Source organism: Panthera leo, chromosome B3 (genome assembly GCF_018350215.1).
Source record: "Panthera leo isolate Ple1 chromosome B3, P.leo_Ple1_pat1.1, whole genome shotgun sequence".
NCBI classification, from domain to species: Eukaryota; Metazoa; Chordata; class Mammalia; order Carnivora; family Felidae; genus Panthera; species Panthera leo.
In genome coordinates, this window is record NC_056684.1 from 92,727,303 (window position 1) to 92,742,423 (window position 15,121).

Sequence of the window (15,121 nt, forward strand, 5' to 3'; positions counted from 1 at the left end):
CTTAAAATAAGGCAATGAGAAAAAGAAAGACAAAGCAAAATACACCAGGAAAAAGAATAATTTATTTGGTCAAAACCTAATCAAATAATACTTGCTGAACATTTACTATATGTGAAAGCTACATTTTATTTTATTTTTTTTTAATTTTTTTTTAATGTTTATTTATTTCTGAGACAGAGCATGAGTGGGGGAGGGTCAGAGAGAGAGGGAGACACAGAATCAGAAGCAGGCTCCAGGCTCTGAGCTGGCAGCACAGAGCCTGACGCCGGGCTCGAACTCACGGACCGTGAGATCATGACCTGAGCCGAAGTCGGACACTCAACCGACTGAGCCACCCAGGCGCCCCTGAAAGCTACATTTTAACTTGAGTATCATTTTGCTTATTCCTCTTACTAACACTATAAAATAAAGGATATTAGCCCTATCTTGAAGATAAAGAAATTGAGACTCAGAGACATTTTTCTATGGTTACATAGCTACAAAGTTAGGTAATAAGCATTCGGACTGACTCCAAATCCTAAGTTCTTTCAGTATAATAACTTACTCTTAATGTAACAGGTTTCTTAAAGGAACAGTAGATTCAACAATTATGAAATGGGTCCCCAGTCTGACTTTGGCTCAGGTCATGATCTCATGGTTCATGACTTTGAGCCCCATGTTGGGCTCTGCTCAGAGCCTGGAACCTGCTTTGCATTCTGTGTCTCCCTCTCCCTCTCTCTCTCTCTGCTCCTCCTCCGCTTGTGCATACTATCTCTCCCTCTCTTTCTCTCTCCCTCTCTCTCAAAAATAAATAAAACATTTTTAAAAAACAAAATGGGTGTCCAAAGCCACAGATGCTAGGCTGTATTTACAACAAATGCTGAGTGATCTTTCTAACAACTTTAGAGAGCATGAATAATATGGTTATTTTAGGGATAAAGAAAAGACTAAAGTGGGGGTAAGTTGGTACCTTTACTGAACACTTTCCGTGAAGCAAGGAAAGAGAATCACCATGAACCATTGATGTCCAGACACATGGGAAAATAAAACAGATTATAAACAATTACTAGGTAACATAAGGGTTGAAATGCCCTAAGCCAACATGAAGAAGTACCAACATACAATTGAAAAAAGAGAAATATATTTTCACTACAGAAGCCAGTGGTCCCTATTTAAAACATTTTTCATTTTCTAAGATTTCAATCATACTCTTTTCTTACTTAAAAACAATTTGGACATTTTTAAGGACAACAATGCAGTGCTCAAAAGCAACTGAAAGGCTAGAGCAGAAAAGAGTTCTTATTCTCTTCTTCTGTTATAATTCTCCACAGTGTCTTAGTTTGGTATCATTTCTTCCCACCTCACCTCAGTACATCACTCTGGCAAATGATAAGGAAGTCAGATAAATGAATATAAAAAAAAAATTTTAAACCTTAAAGATTTTCCATTACAAGAAAAGAGCTAAATTTAAAAATTTAGAGTTAAAATTAATCAAAGGGAAATTCATAAACATACTTAACGTATGACAGGAAAATGCTTCAGTGTTTTTAATAGCAAAGTAACAATCACTTTCCTCAGAGATTAATCATGTTAAGTACACATAGAAATGAACTAGAAAATGAGATGCAATGAAAAAGACAACCCCAAAGCCAAAAAAAAATCTATTTTGAACACTCACATAATTTGTATATAAGATATAATTTGTAAAAGTTTACATGATCTACACAATTATCTTTCAATAAGTCTGAATTGTAACTGATACATATAAAAAAAAAATGAAACTGGAAATCAGCCCAATTGTCTGTCCTGCTTTGAGAACAAAAGAACTGATACTATGTGGACGTTGAACATGAAGTATATGGTACAAGATCAATGAACCTCAAAAACACTGTGCTAAAGGAAAAAAAAAAAGCCAGATTCAAAAGACCATACATTTGACAATTTAATTTCTATGAAACGTCCAGGATAAGTAAATCTATAAAGAAAGAAGGTAGATTAGTGGTTGCCCTGGGCTGGGAGAGCGACTGCAAATGGACAAGAGGTTTCTTCTGGGGATAATGGAAATATTCTAAAATTGGATTATGATAGTTGCACAACTCTGTAAATTTACTAAAAATCATGGAATTATACACGTCAACAGAGTGAATGTTATGGTACGTAAATTATACCAATAAAACTGTTACAAAAATTGTTTTTAATTACAGTCCTACCAAATGCCAGTTTAAAATCTGAAAGGGTTCCTTTCCCCTTTGTTAATGTGAAACATTAATAGTTCTCCAACAAAAATCCTCTCCTGTCATTTCTCATGAGCCGAAGGGTCCAACAGAATGGTATTTATATTTCGTTTTTCTCTGAAGCCCTCCCTATACAAATTAAGATAAATCTCAATGGAAACCATGAGCCTCTGAAACCACCAGGTCCACTTTTCTTTATCACTAATAAAAGCCTACAAAGGGTCAAATTTAGGGATGGATAAACTGGACTAGGAGAATACTTATTTCTGTGCATGTCTGACCACATTCAGAATACATTATTTGAATAAAATATAATTGCTCTCTCTTAAAGTACTTTATATTTTGGACTATAAGTACTCTTAAGAATAAGATTTTTGAGACTATTATTCATAAAGTTACTTTCTTAAGTTTTCAAAATTAGTGGTAATGTTTTCTGGACCTGAAAAGGGCTTTTTAAGGTCTCACTTTTGTATTATAGGCCACATCAGGTTGGGTTAGTCGTGCTCATTAATGAGAAATCTCCTGGATTTAATGGAGCAGTTACAAAGCCAATTTGAGTAGAAATAAGTTTGATAGTAACAGAAAGGGCTCATCTTCCGTTTGCTGTTTTAGGAGATATACAGATACTACTCCTAACAGCCAAACTAGTTTATGCAAAGACATTGTGCTTTTTTACAACAAACAATCCCAACAGAAGTAAATATCTTCAAATCTTGAGGGAAGAATAAATTTCTTTGAATACAAATATAGCTGCTCTGTAACTGTAACATAAGCATATACTACTAAATAAAAGATGTAACAGCAGTCATTAAATTTACCATTTAGTTCATAAGTAGAGTAACAAAAAATAACATACAATAAAGGAATAAACCAGAGATAAAGGTGAGGCAAACATCACCAAGAGGTAATGGTCTGTGGGGCTGAGAAGAGGCTTTGAATGTTAGCAGGGATTTGCTTTGAGGTGAAGCTGTTGAATATCATTTGACCTTTACCATATTCTTTACTGAAAAATATTTGCTTTCTTTTTAAATACAAACCTTCTTCCTAAACCACCATTCCACTTGAAGTAATTGCTTTCCAAGCCTATGGACAACGGACTCCCTAAGATTTCTTTCCATTGACATCCTGGATTAGGTTCACTGTTTCTTTAGATTTCATAGTTCTATCTTTCTCGAACTGTGTTTTTCTTTAGATAAAACTCATGCTCACATAATTTTTTAAATAACAGGTATTTAAGAGGTAAACTTGCATGGGGCGCCTGGGTGGCGCAGTCGGTTAAGCGTCTGACTTCAGCCAGGTCACGATCTCGCGGTCCGTGAGTTCGAGCCCCGCGTCAGGCTCTGGGCTGATGGCTCGGAGCCTGGAGCCTGTTTCCGATTCTGTGTCTCCCTCTCTCTCTGCCCCTCCCCCGTTCATGCTCTGTCTCTCTCTGTCCCAAAAATAAATAAAAAAAAAAAAAAAAACGTTGAAAGAGGTAAACTTGCAAAGCTCATTCTAACCCAAGAAATATCTCTAGATGCCTCATACTTAATAGTCTGGCATTAAAGCTTCAGTCATTTCCTCTCAGGACCATCCAGCACCGCTTTGCTGTCATCTAGCATCCAGGTTGCTGGATAAGCATCTGACACCACTCTCATTGTCCCACTCTCATTGTCCCTCCTTTGTAGGTAACCTGTTTTCTCTCACAATCGTATTGTTTTCTTTGGTGTCTTACAAGTGAACCAAACTGTGACTCATCAGATTTCAGTAAACCCTGCTTTCTAGTCTGAAGGCTTACATCATCTTTCATAGCCTCAAGACTTTTATTTTTATTTAATTTCTTCTGTTCTCTTTCTCTGAAAACCCCACTAGATAGATATAATGAACCTTTCATGCTGATTTTTTACACCTCAAAATTTTTCAACTCCTATGTTACTTCTTTTTGACTTTTAGCTCATATTTTCAGATGTTCCCTTGATGTTTTTCCTCCAGCCCTTCTATTAAACAATTGTTTTTATTTCAGCAAGCATATTTAAAATTTTCAATTCCTCTTTGTTTTCTAATTGCCCTCTTTTAAAGCAGTATTTTCAGTATTTAAGAATATCATATCAGGGTGCCTGGGTGGCTCAGTCTGTTAAGCATCCTACTTCAGCTCAGGTCATGACCTCACTGTTCATGGGTTCAAGCCCCACATCAGGCTCTGTACTGACAGCTCAGATTCTGTGTCTCCCTGTCTCTCTGTCCCTCCCCCACTCGTGCTCGCTTGCTCTCGCACTCTCTCTCTCAAAAATAAACATTAAAAAATTTTTAATAAAAAAAGAATATATCAATCCAAATCCCTCTGAGAAATGAGTTACAACTTTTTAAATTATCCTATTTCCTAGATTATCCTGATAGTTACATTTGTTGGATCCTCTTTCTGTCATTGGCTTGAACAGGTTGGAAAGATTTTTGATTGCCTGTTAATATTTATGAGTAATGACTAAGTTAATTATCAGTTACATCTCTGCCATGATATAGTCCAATGTTTTCCCACAAGTCTTTCTGCTGCATGAAAAAGCTGACTCTAAATTCTGTGATTGTAGCCAGGGTATTGCCACTGGGATATTCAGATGAATAAATGGGGATCCAGCAAACCAAATGGATATGTTCTCCATGCTAACATAAGGAGGGCTCCATCCTGTAGTACAAATACTCAAACCAGGAAACTTCTGCCTCCGTAGACGGCTCAATTGCTGTAGTGGAGAGAAGCTCTGAGTTGTGGCTACCACTCAGGTAGGTGGGGGTGCACAATTACGTGCTCCAGCAGGAGGTACTCTGTGGCAGGAGGGAAGGAGAGTGGGCAGTAAATAAAGGATCTGTCCCACCTTTCAGCATAGAGTCCTTTAATTCACTGCTTGTGAAGTGCCCCCAGCATGATCTTGCTCTTGCACTTATTGACTTGGAGCCTGTCCAGGACTCCTGAGAAAGGCTACTCCATTGGCTATAGCCTTTTGAGGACATAGAAAAGTAGTTCTCAGCAGCTACTTTCCCCTTTATGCTTTATGCACCATTTCTAGTTCCAATTTACCAGAAATCTAAGTCTGTAGTCCACTGGTTCCAGCCCCACTCCATTCTCATAACTACACCTCATTGTTTGCATTTACTTTTTTAAATCTATCTATACATTTATGAATTTGTAAATTTATAAATATATATATAAATTTATAAATATATATATATATTCAGTATCATTTGGGTAATTAAGGAAGGGAAAGAAAGAAAGAAAGAAAGAAAGAAAGAAAGAAAGAAAAAATTTTTCTTCAGTATCCACCATATTGAATTATATATTCAAATGTATTGACTTAATAAGATTTGGGGAGCTTTTTATTTCTCTTTCTTTCTTTAATATAAGAGCTGAGGATGTGAACACCTACCTCAGAAAAGATTTTTCCTTAAGTTTATTTATGTATTTTGAGAGAGAGAGAATGCCAGCAGGGGAGGATCAGAGAGAGAATTCCAAGCACTGACAGTGAGAAGTCCCATGCAGAGCTCGAACCCACAAACTGCGAGCTCATAACCTAAGCTGAAACCAAGATTCAGACGCTCAGTTGACTGAGCCACCCAGCCGCCCATACACCAGGAAAGATTTTAAAGAGGGCATAATGTTAAGTAGAATTTGTATCAGTTTTTTATTTATTTATATTCTTGTTATTCTGCTATGTCCCAAAGATGTTATAGTATATTTAATACAAAATAAAATGAAATTTAAAAGAGGAAAAGGTAGGAAAATTGGGATGAAGTGAAGATCACTGCTGAGCAGATAGAATAAGACTGGATGAAGCTAGAAATAACTTTAGAACACCAAATGCATTCTTTAAGATAGAAACCAAATTTAACAAAAAGTTTTCTAGCAACCAACGCAAATAAAAACTGTCTGTTACATATATCACTGCTTTCACAAGATAGAAATAAAGCAGCTAAGAAAATATATTTATGATAGATTTTTATCACAAGCAATGTAGTGAATAGCCTCAACAATAAATATAACAATAATTTTCATAGAGGAAAGGCTCAGAGGGATAGAATAACCATGAAAAGGAGCAGTTAACCACGTGCTTGGGAAAGTAATAAAGGTTGCCTTATTAGAAATGAGATGGTGATTCTAAAGAAACTGATATGCTCTTCCACTTATCACCTTATGTTTTCTCTATAAAGAATTATATAATATTGGAATCCATGTATCATTGAGGACCTCTAGTCCTACTCTCTATTATTTCATGTTTAAATAAGCAATTAATCAACTTCTAATGGACACTTGCAGTATTGAGAAATTTATTATTTTCCAAGGTAATCCATCCCACTTTTTGATAATTCTACTCATTAAATACTAATTCCATATACTGAATCAATGTAGGCTCCCACCTGTTGGTCCTATACCTGGTTTCTGGAGTCATAAATAAGCCTCACTGCTTGTCATGTGATACATAGCACACTGAATTCTTATAGGAAGCTAGCAGGATACACTGCCTCTCTGTGCTATATAGTTTCAGATCTCCTGTAAAGACACTCTGAGGGCATTTATTATGTGCACATGCTCATTGTCTCTGAGTCAGCTAATACAATAAAAGAAAATTGGGTTCAACAGAAAAGGAAAACATGGCATTGGTAAATAAGAGAGAGCCAATGCACGTTTTATAAAATAGACTTATAAATATCAGATTCCTGAAAGCCTAAATTCTTGGGTCTTCATTGATAAGAGGATTTTTTAGTGAATAAAACTTATTATTATAAGTAACAGTTGTTTTGAATTATTTTAAAAGTAAATTATTGTATAATCATATGGTACTTCTGTTTTTAATGTTTTGAGGAATCCCCATGCTATTTTCCACAGTGGCTGCACCAATTTACCTTCCAACCCACAGTGGACAAGGTTTCCTTTTCCTCCACATCCTCACCAACACCTGTTATTTCTTGTCTTTTTTATTTTAGCCGTTCTGACAGGTGGAAGGTGGTATCTCTTGTGATTTTATTTGCATTTCCCCGATGATTAGTGATGTGTATTTTTTCATTTATCATATATTTCTGGGCTCTATTCTGTTCTACTAATCTATGTTTATTTTTGTGCCAGTTCCATAGTGTTTTGATTACTACAACTTTGTAGTATATTTTGAAATCTGCAATTGTTATACTTTCAGCTTTGTTTTCATTTCTCAAAATAGCTTTGGCTATTCAGGATCTTTTTTTGGTTCCAAGAAAATGAAGACACTAATTCAAAAAGATATATACACCCCTATGTTTATTGCAGCATTATTTACAATAGCCAAGATATAGATGCAACCTAAGTGTCCACTGACTGACAAATGGATAAGGAAGATGTGGTATTATATATAATGAAATACTACACAGCCATAAAAAAGGATGAAATTGTGCCATTTGCAACAACAGAGACAGACCTAGAGGGTATTATTTGAAATACATCAGACTGAGAAAGACATATCATATGATTTCATTCATATGAGGAATCTAGAAAAACAAATGAATAAACGAAAAGAATAATCAGACCTATAAATACAGAGAACAAACTCCTGGTTGCCAGAGGATAGGAGGGTACAGGGATGGGCAAAATGGGTGAGGCGAATGGGAGATACAGACTTCCAGTAATAGAGTGAATAGGTCATGGGAATAAAAGACATAGCATAAGGAATATAGTCAATGATATAAAAAAGTTGTATGGGGACAGATGGTAGCTACACTTGTGGTGAGTATAGCATAATATATAAACTTATAAAATCTCTCTGTTGTGCACCTGAAACTAATGTAACATTGCCTGTCAACTATACTCAAAAAAAATTTTTTAATAAAGATGTTAGAACTCCCCAAAAAAGTGAATTATTAAAGAATCCATTTTCTTCTTTATTTTCTGAAAAGTTAGTAGGAGTAATTTAGTGCTAAATATTTTTAAAAGAAAAGGGAAAAGCATTTATTTAAAGCCTTTTCTAAATTGGGATCAAGTTTGGAGTAGAATAGCTAAACTATTGTTGAACTCTATTTTTTTTTTGAAACATCAGACTTTATTGTACAAACATAAATTATGACATACACAGCTGTATCCTGAGAATGAAAACTACTAATTTGGACATTGATAAAAGCACATGATATTAGGACAAAAACTGTGACATTTTGTAGATTAAATATATGCATTCCCTTTTTATAATATTAGGGAGCTAATAGTAACAACTAGCTAAAACTAATGTTTTTTTTATTTTATTTTTTAAATTTACATCCAAATTAGTTAGTATATAGTGGAACAATGATTTCAGGAGTAGATTCCTGAATGCCCCTTACCCATTTAGCCCATCTCCCCTCCCACAACCCTTCCAGTAACCCTCAGTTTGTTCTCCATATTTAAGAGTCTCTTATGTTTTGTCCCCCTCCCTGTTTTTATATTATTTTTGCTTCCCTTCCCTTATGTTCATCTGTTTTGTAGCTTAAAGTCCTCATATGAGGAAAGTCATATGATTTTTGTCTTTCTCTGACTAATTTCACTTAGTTCCTTCCACGTAGTTGCAAATGGCAATATTTCATTCTTTTTGATTGCTGAGTAATACTCCATTGTATATATATACCACATCTTCTTTTTCCATTCATCTGTCGATGGACATTTGGGCTCTTTCCATACTTTGGCTATTGTTGATAGTGCTGCTATAAAAACTGGGGTGCATGTGCCCCTTCGAAACAGCATACCTGTATCACTTGGATAAATACCTCGTAGTGCAATTGCTGGGTCATAGGGTAGTTCTATTTTTAATTTTTTGAGGAACCTCCATACTGTTTTCCAGAGTGGCTGCACCAGTTTGCATTCCCACCAACAATGCAAAAGAGATCCTCTTTCTCCGCATCCTCGCCAACATCTGTTGTTGCCCGAGTTGTTAATGTTAGCCATCCTGACAGGTGTGAGGTGGCATCTCCTTGTGGTTTTGATTTGTATTTCCCTGATGATGAGTGATGTTGAGCATTTTTTCATGTGTCAGTTGGCCATCTGGATGTCTTCTTTGAAGAAGTGTCTATTCATGTCTTTTGCCCATTTCTTCACTGGATTATTTGTTTTTGAGTGTTGAGTTTGATAAGTTCTCTATAGATTTTGGATACTAATCCTTTGTCTGATATGTCATTTGCAAATACCTTCTCCCATTCTGTTGGTTGCCTTTTAGTTTTGTTGATTGTTTCCTTCGCTGTGCAGAAGCTTTTTATTTTGATGAGGTCCCAATAGTTCATTTTTGCTTTTGTTTCCCTTGCCTCCAGAGACATGTTGAGTAAGAAGCTGCTGCAGCCAAGGTCAAAGAGGTTTTTGCCTGTTTTCTCCTCGAGGATTTTGATGGCTTTCTGTCTTACATTGAAGTCTTTCATCCATTTTGAGTTTATTTTTGTGAAGGGTGTAAGAAAGTGGTCCAGGTTAGTTTTTCTGCATGTCGCTGTCCAGTTCTCCCAGCACCACTTGCTGAAGAGACTGTCTTTATTCCATTGGATATTCTTTCCTGCTTTGTCAAAGATTAGTTGGCCATACATTTGTGGGTGCATTTCTGGGTTCTCTATTCTGTTCCACCGATCTGAGTGTCTGTTCTTGTGCCATGAACTCTACTTTTTAAGATATATCTGTTCCTATATAGAAAGTATATTCTTTGAATCCAAAATGAAATTCTCTTATTTGAAGAAAAATATGTTAATGGAACCACTATTTTAGATTTTACTTACAAAAAAAGCATGGCTTTTAAAATTTTTTTTTTCAACGTTTTTTTATTTATTTTTGGGACAGAGAGAGACAGAGCATGAACGGGGGAGGGGCAGAGAGAGAGGGAGACACAGAATCGGAAACAGGCTCCAGGCTCCGAGCCATCAGCCCAGAGCCTGACACGGGGCTCGAACTCACCAGCCGCGAGATCGTGACCTGGCTGAAGTCGGACGCTTAACCGACTGCGCCACCCAGGCGCCCCAAAAAGCATGGCTTTTAGATACATATACCTCCCCTACCACAAATCCAAGATATCAAATTTATTTCCACTTTTTTAGTCACATTTCATAATAATACACTGTATTTAAAAAAAAGAGTAAATAGTATGTACCATCAAAATATTCCAAGATGTACACGGGTGGCATCATTCACCCTACAATCTCTGGGATGTGGTGCTGCGCAAAGCAGGGCAGCCAACTGTATGATGGCTATAGGTCTCCACCATTCACACTCTGAGCACACAATCTAAGGACCACGGGATAAAGACCATCCTTTAGTCCTCACACCCTCCTCCCTTCTCCTTGTCCCTTGATGAATCACTGAGGCTTATAATATCCTTATCTAATTCTCTCTGGAATATGACATAAGGGTATTATTTTAAAAACCCAAAAGAGGAATCAATGTTAACGCTATCATGGAGAAAATTGGAAACTATTTAAAGTGTCAAGGAGCAGAGCTGAATTTAAGTGTCTATGATCCTTGACATTTACAAAAGCAGTCAGAGATCCATGGCTTTCTTTTTTAATATAAAACTATTTTCTTTAATAGTAACACTCACTTAGACACTGACAAACAGAAGCATTTAGTGAAAAATAAATTATCCCATCCTTTGATAATGAACAGATATTTGTGTCCATCCAATTTGGAGTCACCCAGTTTCACAGTTTCCCAAAACTATATACTTACAGTGTTACTCCCATACTTCCCACAAAAAGCATGCCTTGGTGCATCTAATGAAGAGATGGGAAGAGATTAAACAAGCTAAGGATAGGCATTCTGGAATGAAACTTATGTGTCTCTAACACATTTTAGAAAAAAAAAAAAAAAGTAGGGTGAGTTTTGATTCTTATTCATTTTATTTAAAGTAATAATTTTCCTTTTGACAATTCCCAATGGTATTTACCCTATTGAAATCTAACTTGTCCCCTCACCAATGACTTAGGAGATGCAAATGCTTAAATTGGTCAACATTCTACAATATTATGCTTTGAAAAGCAAAATTTTGACATCAGGGAAGATTTCACATTATTGACTCTTTAACAGGACTGTCAATTCTTCTTCTTCCTTTCTCATATTTCGCTCTAGCTGCTCACTCACAGTTCCCAAATCAATAAAATTATAATGGAATTGATTTTCAATTGTAATTCTGAAGTAGTTCTGTAAGAAATCCTCCTATAACTTAAAAATAAAATTAACTGCTCTTACGGGTATAACTGATGAAAACAGACTATTTCACAAATGGTACTTGTACATAAAAGACATAATAGTTCATAAAGCCTGGTAAAAGAGTAATTTTTAATCTCATAGTATTGAACTTTTCAGGGAAACCCCATTCATCTGTTTTCATCACCCTGTTTTCTTTCTTGTTTTCTTTATTATGTACCATCTGTCTAATTATTCAATTCCACTTTTTCTCCAAAAGCCCTGATGACATCAGTTGTTATTACTACCTGTTGGTTGTGTTTAATAAAGATTATAGACAAAAGGTATAATAAAGGAGAAAATAAATTTGCATTATCTCATTTGATCCCAACAACAGAACTCTGAGGAAGGGAGGGAGGGTGGGGGGAGGGGGGGTGGGGGGGGAAGGAAAAAGGAACAGAGAGCATTAAAATTATGGCCCTTTCACATGGAAAAGAAAGCTCAGAGATCAAAAAACTTGCCCAGAATTAGAAACTGCTGTCAGAAACTGAACTAGATTCCCTATCTAGTTTAGTTCTCTTTCCACATCACTATGAGTCTCCTCTATAAATGTTCAAGATAGATAATGTCCATTACTAAATTTCTTATCCTCAGTCTTTCATAAAGAAAAGGGAAACTCTGATTTGAATCAAAGTATACAGAATCTGAAGTATTTCAGGTAATTTGAGGACACATACTTTCTGTAAGTTTCCAAAATCAGACGTGTAAGGGCAATTTCTATAGGCAAGAGAAATCAATTAATCTACTTTCACTGGTATTACTTAAATTTGTGCCAAATGGTTTTCTTTCTGCTCAGATATTATTTAAAATACTAGAGCTTGTGATATTTCAGTAGTTATATTTCTGTTCTTCTTCCAAAACTGGTCATTTCTAACACACCACCATGCAGTATTATGTATCTTTATAATCTACCTCAAGATGGTGAGCATGTACCATGAACCAAACATGGGTATAAAGTTGTCTTCCGTGTTCTACCCACAGCAGCACACATTTGTAAAGCATGCTTCACCTATGCAACATCATTCAATAATGCCAAGAGGAAACATGTTTATGTATACATGTATGTCTTCATTCTGGTTCATTTCAAGCATTGGAAGTTTTGGCATTTCCTGTGCTTTAACAAAAAGTGATCTGCATGAGTAACCTTAAACTATGAAATGCTTGAAAATTTTAACTGCAGCACCCACATGGTACCAGAGCTGGTACTACCAATAAGCAGAATCACAAGCCCACAACATCAAATCTTTCTTCTTTTTATTATAATTCACAGCTTGATCATCCAGAGAAATAAGACTCGCACATTATTATTCAGCACAATCTCATCAACTTTATCCTTTAGCAATGACCTTATGATAAGAAATTAAGCCCTTTGAAATAGCATTTGTAATTAATCCGTTTCCATAAGATTAACATGTCAAATATCACAAGAATACATGTAACAGTCTTCTGAAGCCTAAAAATCCCTCGGTCACATTTCACTTCAAACCATAAAAAGTCTTATCACAATGTATCAGCAGAATATAAACTGCTAGGTGCCCCCTGTGTTTTATGTTCATTCATTTATTCATTCTTCAACAAATATGTATTAAAATGTCAATGTCCCAGGCACCACACTTAGTGTCTAAAGAAACAGAAAGAAGGCCAAGTCCTCATTCTGAAAAATACTTGCAATCTAGGGATAAGACAGGCTTTTTAAAAATAAAAAAAAAAAAAGTAGTAAATTATTCCAATGAGCTATAAGATATATATATAGAGTCATAAGTCTTGGAAGCATAGAGTCAGGAACATCTCCACACAGAGAAGAAGGACTCCAAGTAGAAGAAATAATATGCTACACACAGAGGCAAGGAAAACTATGGCATGGTCTGAGAATAACATGAATTCAAATGAAACACATGACAAACTACCCAACATCCCATCCCTCTTTCTTCTAAAGCAATGGCAAAGGTTAAAGTTGTACATCCAGAAGAGTGACAGAAAACAAAGTTAGAAAAGCAGATCTGGCACAGATTTTGTGTGGCCTTCTACCCTGTGCTGAGTAGAGAGAAGATTTAGGCTTTATCCAGGTGATAGGAAGCCACTTGAAGTTTCTAGCAGGGAAACCACATGATGAGATGTACTTTAGAAAGATGATATTGTGACTGGTGTACAGAACGGATTGTGTCAGAAGAAACTAGAGATAGAGAAACTGATTAGGAGATTATTGAATTAGCCTCAGCAAAGGTTTGAATAAAAACAGCAGCTGTCACTAAGACAACGGGGAGGAGAGGAGCAGGGACAAATTAAAAATACAGTTAAGATATAGTCTTCAAAGGAAAGTAACAGTGAGTTAGCAACTGAGTGGGTACAGATAATGAGGGAGAGAATGACCCCAAGTTTTCTGACTTAAGTGGCCAAGTGACTTAACTACCTCTGATATGAGCATGCCATAACCAAGACTAGAAAAGAAGTGCATTTTGAGGAGAAAAGGAATGTCATGACTTTCGTTGAGAAAATAACAGGGTATTCATGAGAGAATTGTAAGTTCAGGAGAGAGAGGTGAAGGGCCAGGAGAATAAAGGGAGTACGGTTTAGGAATGAAAATTGTGGCGCCCTTGGCAAATAAATAGCACTTGCAATCATGTTGCTGAATAAAATTGTCTAGGGGGATCATGTAAAGTATAAATAAAATATTAAATAATCTTCTTTAGTTCTTTTTAACATACAATCCCTACAATGTGAAAAGTGCAAACAGGAAAGTATCCAATAGATAATATCATTACCTTTCTAAACCAAGGGAAAAATTAAGTAGAAATATATGCAATGTTGCCAACAGTAGCCAGCTTACTATTTAATTCATGTATTGCTGCAGCAGGGAGCTAGGAATAGGTGACCAAAAGTAGAATGTTAATAATGATCTAATGATCTAAATAAGTCATCAGAAGTCCCAGGACAGGGTTGAAAAGAAGATAATGCAGGGAAATATAGAAAGATATAGTATTAATAATTATTATTTTAAGAAGTTATATAGTTGTAAAATAATGATAATAATGGGTTACATTTATCTAATGATACTAGAAGTAATGTTGGGCATTCGGCTCAATACTTTATATGCATTAGTTTACTTAACCCTCATAACAAAACTATGAGTTAGATTTACAATCCCCTTATTATACACTCAATAACTAAAGTTTATAGAGATTAATCACCTTGCTCAAAGTTACAAAAAATATAAATGAAAAACCTGAGATCTGAATCTAGGACTTTCTAATTCCAAAGCACTTTTCTTAACCCTCATACTATGCTTCCTAATGGTGTCCATATCAAATACCTCCTCCTTATTAGGTTCACTTCTCCTCCCTGAGCAAAACCTAAGCCTGCTATTACCACTTCTATTCAACATTGCACTGTGCTTCAAGCCAGGACAATTAGGTAAGTAAAAGAAATAAAAGCCATCCAGATTGTGAAGCCACTCTGGAAAACAGTATGCAAGTTCCTTAAAAGGTTACAACTACCCCACCACCCAGCAATTGCACTACTAGGAATTTATACAAAGGATACGAAAACACTGATTTTAAGGAATACTTGCACCCCAGTGTTTATAGCAGCATTATCAACAACAGCCAAATTGTGGAAAGAGCCCAAATGCCCATATGATGAATGGATAAAGAAGATATGGTATATATATACACAATGGAATATTAGTCATCAAAAACAATGAAATCTTGCTATTTGCAGTGATGTGGATGGAGCTAGA

At 35.8% G+C, this 15,121-nt stretch overlaps 1 long non-coding RNA gene across 1 annotated transcript in view; it reads left to right on the forward strand.

Moving 5' to 3' along the window:
- LOC122221312 overlaps nt 1-15,121 on the forward strand; it is a 55,924-nt gene that overhangs the window by 13,517 nt on the left and 27,286 nt on the right. The gene's annotated exons all lie outside the window — the stretch shown is intronic.